The sequence below is a fragment of the Grammomys surdaster genome, unplaced genomic scaffold (assembly GCF_004785775.1).
Source record: "Grammomys surdaster isolate TR1022 unplaced genomic scaffold, NIH_TR_1.0 188, whole genome shotgun sequence".
Lineage (NCBI taxonomy): Eukaryota > Metazoa > Chordata > Mammalia > Rodentia > Muridae > Grammomys > Grammomys surdaster.
In genome coordinates, this window is record NW_021604633.1 from 8,269,409 (window position 1) to 8,278,318 (window position 8,910).

The 8,910-nt window shown below is 42.4% G+C and overlaps 1 pseudogene; it reads right to left on the reverse strand.

Annotated features, from left to right (window-relative positions):
• Positions 1–981: 981 nt before the first annotated feature.
• LOC114622342 lies at positions 982–1,855 on the reverse strand (annotated as a pseudogene).
• Positions 1,856–8,910: the final 7,055 nt, after the last annotated feature.

Here is an 8,910-nt window from a genome sequence, read left to right on the forward strand (position 1 = left end):
CACCATGAGTCATTCTTTTGATAATGTTCTGACAAAACAGCAAGTGAAGAGTTTCTGTCTCATTAAAAGTGACTTAAAAAAAGATCTCCATGTCAACCTTTGACATGCTCGATACATAGGCTACCACACCAGGATACACCTCCTACCCCCCCTCCCCGGCAAATAAGATAAGTATTCTTTTTTTTTTTTAGAAAACAAGTGGTTAAACTTTAGTCCCTCTTGCAGCTCAGAATGAGACAAGCTTAACAGACCAGTGTGCATAGAATAAGCAGGCTGTCCTCACAAACGACTTCTGGGTGCCAACATGGTGGGTACCACCGTCATAGAGTTCTAAGTACAATGTATGGATGTATGTGTGTATGTTTGTCTAGCATAGTGAGTCCCCACCCTAAATCCTGAGCTATAGGAAAGGGCTATCGCCGCAGGTCAGAGTACAAATGCTGTTACACTGACCCAGGGACAGGAGGCCTGAGAGGTTACAAAGTGGACAGTGAAGTTCCAACAGAGCCTCACACCACAAGACACTGGCATGACCTTTGTCACCTTTCTAACTGCCTTGTCTGAGGAATAAGCCCCCAGGCTTATATACCTATAATCCCAGCACCTAGGAGGAGGAGGAGGCAGGGCTGCTGTGGAGTTTAAGGCCAGCCAGGGTTATACAGGGAGAGCCTTCCTTGAACAAACCAAACAAAATACAAGGCAACCCACCCTGACAAAAATAAAAGGGAAAACCAAGACCCTCTTCATCCAGATTAAGTGTGGGTCTGGCCCACTGCTTTAAGAGTCTTGGAGGGGCTGGGAGGGAGATCTGAGCTAGTTGCCCACCCAACATTAAACACCAAGACGGAAGGCAGGATGAAGCAGGGTAACTCTTTCCTCCACAGCCTGCGTTGATTTCAGAGACGAGCAGCCAACGTGGAGAACAATCGTCCCTTTCCATGGAACTGGGCTGTGTTAAGTACTTCGATGCTCACACACTACTGTTGTTTTCCTGGTCCCTTTCTTCAATTTTTGAAGACAGAAAATAATCTTCTCTGAAGATACTTGATAATTTTAAACAACAAAAACACTTCCAGTGTGTGCTTTTGGAAAACCTGCTCTAGTTGAGCTGCCTGATAAGCTGATTGATCCGGTCTCCCCGGTAGCCAGGTGAGCCCATCTCCTTGAGGAAGCCCACTCTATTCTTGGTAGCATGACCGGCCACAGACAGGTGGAAAGGGGACAGGAATGAAGAGATCTCCTTGAAATGCATCCCAGGGAAGGCAATTTCGTGGATGAGGTCTTCCAGGCAAATGACACCAAATCTTCCCAGGTGCTCCTCAATCATTGTGTTGTCTGTCAGAGGGACAGTCTTCTCCTTGATCTTCGCTTGTCCACGTTTCAAGACGAGTTCCCGGACAAACTTCAGATTTGGAAATCCCTAGGTCACATAAGGCTCCACTGTGCGCAGCATTCTCACACTTTCCGGGGTGACCTTGACAAAGACTCCACTGAACAGTTTCTTCAGGCCAAGTTTCATGATGGTGCTCTTTACCAATAAACTCACTCCTTCAATCCTTTCAATGCGTATAACGAAGGCCAGGGAATGCTTATCAGGCACTTCCAAAGCATGAGGCTTCACTTCTAGTCGCTGGACACGCACCTTGTCGCTTTGCTGCCGCCAGGAATCATGTACGAAAGATTCTAGTCGTCTAAACTTGAATTGTTTCCCTTTTCTCTCTCTCTTTGCCAAAAGTGCCTGCTTTGCCTGAGTGGCCTTGAGGGCTTGATAAGCCTTCCTGTTTTTCAGGAGATTTTCTGGAACCAAAGGAATCTTTTTTCTTTCCCCTTCCTCCGCCATCTTTCCGGTGCTTCAGCTACTGCTCGATAAGTATTCTTTAAAACAAAACTTTTATAAGTAGCAGAAAAAAGCCACACTATTGTGGTGAAAATATCATGCCATACATTAGAGATTCAGATTCAGGTGCTAAGTTGGAAGTTATTTTGAGAAGAAGAGAAATACTTGAGGATCATAGAATTTTAAGCAAGATAAAAATAATTTAATGACTCAATAATAGTGGTTAATTACTGTTAAGTAGATGAAAAGCAATCACTACTTGAACATGTAAAAATTAAGGTAGAAGTAAAACAAATTATAATCATTTGAAATTGGAAAGTTTAGGTGGAATAGCAGGTGAAGGCACAATGATAACTTAATTGGATTGAACTTACCTCCATTACAAATGCTCTTGAAGGCAAATGCATTTTCACCTTTTCTAAGAGTGGAGATAAACTTAATTGTTTTTCTGGAACACAGGAGAGATGTGTGTTCTCTACTTGGAGACCAGGAGACAAGTCCTGAAAGGTTTTCTGTAGCTATGAAAAAAGAAATATGTTCGGAACCAACGGTACTAATTAGTATAGACAAGATGATATCAATAAGGAAATTTAATTTCTTACGTTTCCTCTTGGCAAATGCATTCTTGGTTTTTTTTTTTTTTTTGGTCATACCAACTTTGCTTATAGAGAAAACCAAACATTCCAATTGCCAATCCAAACCACATCCGAAGACTACTAACACCTTTCTCATTGTCTCCTCTCTCCTCTTTCTGTTTTTGAGAAATGACCATATTAAGTCGCCTTGGCTAGTCTTGAACTCTTCATCCCTCTGTCTCAGTCTCCAGAGCCCTGGGTTTGCAGAGGTGCACCGTACTGGGCCATGCTTATTTCCTAATGCCCCCCACTTTCTCATATCCATAAACATGCACATTTTAAAAAGTGATACAAGCTTCTGCACATTCCCCCTTCAGTTTCTCATTACATCTCTATGTTTGTATCTTTTTAATACCAGAAAGAATGATTCCTGATATATGAATATTGTTTCTGTGGCAAAATGAAAAACTTAAAGAAAGTAAGATTTGGCTTATAGTTTTTATTTCTAACTTCATCAGGAGTTGTTGCTTTTGAGCTTGTGCCAAGGTAAGTATGCTCACTAGAGGAAGTTAGGTAATAGTAGCCAGAGTGCAAAGACAAAGGACAGGGTGGGGCTAGGGTCATACTATAAGCATCTAGGACACCCCTCTGTAGTGGGTTTGGCCCACTTGCTGCTTATGTTAATTTTGGTTCCCAAAACTGCTTACTTGGGGATCCTGCCCAAAGCTGTTTCTGCTTGGTAAATAAAGATGCTGGCAGCCAGTGGATGGATAGGGCAGACGGAGATAGAACTTTAGGATTCCAAGGCTTGAAACAGAGGAAGGTGCAAGAAGTGATTCACCATTCTGGAAGAAGGAGAAGGAGGAGGAAGAGGGGAAAGAGAAGGGGGAAGAGGAGGAGCAAAAGGAGGAAGAGGAGGAGGAAGAGGAGGAGAGGAGGAGGAGGAGAGGAGACTATGGCTGAGAAGAGTATAGGACAAGTTGGCACATCTGGCATGTAAAGGAGCCAGGAGAGTGCAACCCAGCTGGGCATCCCTCTGGGTCCAGGACAGCCAAGGTAGAATATATAGATCTTAGTAAGTAATAACTTGGGATTATCAGTGGGAGGTAGATTAACCACATGGAGGTTAGGAAGTGGCCCAGCTGTTGCACTGTTTAAGGCATATCAAAATATAAAGGCAATGTGTGTGTGTGTGTGTTTTATATATAAAAAATATTGCTACACTCCTTCCAGATGACCTAACTTCTAAATAAGCTTGACTTAAGCTTCTGTCAACCCCCTACAGATAACTCTACATTTCTGGCATCCAAGACTTTTTAATATATGAACTTTGGAGACATCTAAGATCCAACCTCTAATATTCCCTCCTTCGTCTTCAAAGGCTCCTGTCCATGTTTCTTAGTCACTGCTCTACTGCTGTGAAGAGACATCATGTCCAGGGCAACTCTTCTTTTCCCCCATGGAGAATTTTACACAGTATAGTTGATCATGTTCACCTCCTGTCCTTTCTAACTTTTTCCTGACCCATGCCCAACCACCCTTTCTGTTGTCTTTATTTTTTTATAAATCACTGAGTTCAGTTTGCACTGCCCGTATACTCATTGTATGGGGCCATCCACTGGAGTGTAGTCAACTTACACCCCCCCAAAAAAAACCCCTGTCTCTCCCTGCCATAGAAGTCAACTGTCAGTTTCCCCTCAGTCAGCGGTGGAGCCTATGAACCCCTTTCCCCTCCATGTTGGATTGTTGACTGGCTTGATCTTAGTCAGGTCTTAGGCAGGAGGCCACAGTGCTGTTTAAGTTAGTGTAATATTTTTCATAGTTTATGTGTCAGCTTCATTTCTTTTTGCTGAATGTTATCTTGTGATACAGACCCTGCTCTGTTTGTCCATCAAGATTAATATTTGGCTTATTTCTACTTTGGCTATTATGAATGCTCTGCTGTGAACTGTTGTACAACAGCTACTGTGTTTTACAGGGTTTCCTAATTTATTTGTTAATGATTTTTTAGTTGATTCTAGTAGTTTGTCAATTTGGATAAGGTGCAATTTTATATTATTAATAATTTGTGTGTCCTTAGATTACCCTTCCAAGGCAACTCTTATAAAGAAAAATGTCGATTCAGTCTCTGTCAGCGGCTATGTGCTCTGCTTAGTTGATTCTGTGGGCTATGAGCTTGTGTCCTGGAGCCCTCTGGCTCTTATAATCCTTCTATCCCTCTTCTGAGGACTTCCCCAAGCTTCCACTAACACTTGACTGTGGGTCTCTTCATCTGCTCTGATCAGTTCCTGGATGAAGCTTTTCTAATAATGATTGGGCTAGATTCCGTTCTATGAGTATAGCACAGTATCATTAGGATCATTTCACTGATTTGGGGGGGGTCAGTTATGTTTGGTTCTATTCTAAGTCTCTGGGATCTCCAGCTTCTGGTTCCTGGCCATCCAGACACAAACAGTGTTAGGTACAGGCTCCCTCCCATGGTATGGGTCACAAGTCGAACCAGTCATTAGTTGGCCACTACCACAAGCTTTGTGGCACTTTACCCCACCACATCTTGTAGACAGGACAAACTGTAAATGGAAGGTTTTGTGGCAAGATTGATGTGTCAGGCCCATCATTGGAAACCATGCTTGGGTACAGAAGATGATCAGTTCAGGCTCCGTATCCTCTATTACTAGGAATCATCATTAGGGTCACCATCATAGAGTCCAGGGAGTTTCCATTACACAAGATTTCCAAATAAGCCCTTTAATACCCCTTAATTCCAGTCATCTCTCCCAGTACTCTCCCTCCTCTCCCCCCATGTCTAATACCTCCTATTCCCATGCCTATTCACCCCCATCCACCCACAAAATCTGTTCTATTTCCCTGTCCCATGGGGATACATGTGTCCTGTGCTTCCCCCGTGTCCCACCCTCTGCACCCCTTGTCTCCCCACCCCAGCATTCCTCGTTACTTAGCCTCTCTGAACCTGTGGATTGTAGCATCATTATTCTTTTCTTAACAGCTAATATCCACTTAAAAGTGAATACATATCATGTTTGTCTTTCTGAGTCTAGGTTACCTCACTCTAGATAAAGAAAATGTGATGCTTACACAGTGGAATATTACTCAGTTGTTACTAAAAAATGACATCATGAAAATTGCAGGCAAATCTATGGAACTAGTAAAAATTATCCTGAGTCATATAATCCAGACTCAGAAAGACAAATATGGCATATATACTCATTCTTTAAACTATAGGAACACAATTTTATGTTTCTATGATACAATGCCACAGGGTAAAAATTTCCCTTTGGAATCAGAAGGAATAAGGCAAAAAGGAAGAGGGCCTAAACCCTGAAGTTCTGTGTCAGAAGGTAGTGGGACGTACACAACTCTTTGCCTTGTTGGATGCACTCCACGTGGCTTCTGCCTTGAGCCTTCTGTGCTCACTGCCTGTGAGGCCCTAAATAACTAACCTCCAAACTTGATATGTCAGTAACCTGCTTTGGTTCATTTGTACAGACACATGCACTGCTATTTCATGACTGCTTTCAAGGACTGATGACACCACCCACTGCCTATCTTCCCCTGGCAATTTCAGTGGAAGCATTCGTAACCCCATAAGTCCTGCATTCTCCATGCCTGTATTACTTGTCTTTCTGTTGCTATGACAAAAATAAAGAACAATTAATTTTAACACCCAGTTTTAGAGGCTTAGTTCATAGCTGCCTGACTTCAAGCATTTGAGCCTGTGGCAGGGCAGAAGATGACAGAGTGCTATTCATGTCATGGTGACTGGAAGGCAAAAAGTTGCCCTATGCAGGGCCAGGTTCCCCATATATCCTACAAGGGTCATAATTCTTCCTGCCTCTGCCTTCTTCAGCAAATCCCACTGGTGTATACCATCACAACAGTCTATCTTATTCCTTTTAAGCCTTAAAATTACAAGATAAAAATTAGCTCAGAACACACCTGAATATCTTCAGCAACAGTGCCACATCATTAAAGAGAAATCTATTCAGTTTACCCACTGAGTCACAGCATTTAGTTAAAGCAATCCAGCTGCTGGCCAGAAAGCTACTCAGGAGCCAGGGGCTCCTCAGTTAAAACAAAACGAAACAAAAAACAAACAAACAAAAAACCAAGAGTTGAAGCTAGTCAAAGCAGCCCAGGTTGAATGCAACATTACTGAGGGGGAAGAGTTCAAGACCAAGGAGTCTGGGCACCGAGGCCCATGACTGGTCAGCACTGAGGCAAAGAATGAGAGCTTGAACATCCTCCAGACTTCCTGGCAGAAGAATGGGCTGGATAGTCACTAGACCTTTGTGTACAGAATTTGACAAAAAGTTCAAAAAACAAAACAAAACCCTAATGCTAGGAAAGGAGAGGAAGACAGACAGAAAGGTCTGGAATGGATCCTGTAGACGCGTGCCTTGGAATCTTCAGCTTCAGAAAGTTTTACGCTGTTTTCATGAAAGGCTTTGAGTTATTTCTCTATATGTTAGGGTAGGCCTGTTTGGAAAGTAACAAATCTACGTTGGGATAGGCTTAGTACTGGTATAAAAGTTTCATCCTTCTACTTTATATTTCTTAGGAATTTAATGAGTATGTGCTGTTTATTTTTCTTATGACTGTAGCTCAAACAATGTGTATCAACATTGACTTATTTTCTTAGGTCAATATTTTAAATTAATCTTTTTCTTTTATTGGATATTTTATTTACATTTCAGATGTGATCCCCTTTCCCCATTTTCCCCTCACCCAGGAACCCCTCATCCCATCCCCCCTCCTCCTGCTTCTATGAGGATGTGACCACCCCCCACTCCCACCTCCCCACCCACGAATTCTTCCACACTGGAGTATCCAGCCTTCACTGGGCCAAGGACTTCCCCTCCCACCTATAGTCGACAATGCCATCCTCCCCTACATATACAGCTGGAGCCATGGGTCCCTCCCTATGTGTTCCCAGGCTGGTGGTTTAGATCCTGGGAGCTCTGGTTGGTTGGTATTGTTGCTCTCCCCATGGGGCCACAAACCCTTCAGTCTTCTAACTTCTCCATTGGGAACACCATGATCAGTTCAATGGTTAGCTGTGAGCATCCACCTCTGTATATTTCAGGCTCTGGCAGACCTCTAAGGAGACAGCTATCAGGCTCCTGTCAGCATGCACTTCCTGGCATCCACATCAGTGTCTACCTTTGGTGACTGCACATGGGATAGACACCCAGGTAGAAGTCTCCAGATGACCCCTCCTTCAGTTTCTGTCCTACACTTTGTCTCCATATTGGCTCCCATGAGTATTTGTTACTCCTTCTAAGAAGGATCAAAGCAGCCCCACTTGGTCTTCCTTCTTCATGAGCTTCATATGGTCTGTGAGTTGTGTCTTGGGTATTGTCAGCTTCTGGGCTAATATCCAATTATCAGTGAGTGTATATCATGTGTGTTCTTTTGTGATTGGGTTACCTCAGTCAGGATGATATTTTCTAGTTCCATCCATTTTTCTAAGGATTTCTCGAATTCATTGATTTTAATAGCTGAGTAATAGCTGAGCTCCATTGTGTAAATGTACCACATTTTCTGTATCCATTCCTCTGTTGGACATCTGAATTCTTTCCAGCTTCTGGCTATTATAAATAAGGCTGCTAAGAACATAGTGGAGTATATGTCCTTGTTATATGTTGGAGCATCTTCTAGGTATATGCCCAGGAGTGGTACAGCTGGATCCTCAGGTAATGCTATGTCCAATTTTCTGAGGAACCACCAGACTGATTTCCAGAGTGGTTGTGCCAGCTTGTAATACCATCAACAATGGAGGAGTGTTCCTCTTTCTCCACATCCTCGTCAGCATCTGCTATCACCTGAGTTTTTGATCTTAGCCATTCTGACTGGTGTGAGGTGGAATCTCAGGGTTGTTTTGATTTGCATTTTCCTGATGACTAAGGATATTGAACATTTCTTTAGGTGCTTCTCGGCTAATCGAGTTTCCTCAGTTGAGAATTCTTTGTTTAGCTCTGCACTCCACTTATTAGTAGGGTTATTTGGTTGTCTAATTTCTTGAGATCTTTGTATATATTGGATATTAGTCCTCTATCAGATGTAGGATTGGTAAAGATCTTTTCCTAATCTGTTGGTTGTCGTTTTGTCCTATTGACAGTGTCCTTTGCCTTACAGAAGCTTTGCAATTTTATGAGGTCCCATTTGTCAATTCTTGATCTTTTGAAGAAGTGTTAACTAATTTCTCAAAGGCAGAAAAGAGGGTTACCTGTAAATATGGCAATGAATACTCTTAGCTTGCAGTAAGCAACAGTCAGTCAGCCTTAAAGTAGTTCGCTATGGCTAAGGGCAAGGAGAATAAATGCCAGTATACATTGTTTAGGCTGCTACTTTTACTATAACCAAAATTACTACATAATATGATTCAGGAACTTGTTAAGATGGCATGATTGGCATACAGATAATCATTAAAATTAAAGGCCTTTTCATTTATAAATTTTTTAAAAGAATTTAGATGTA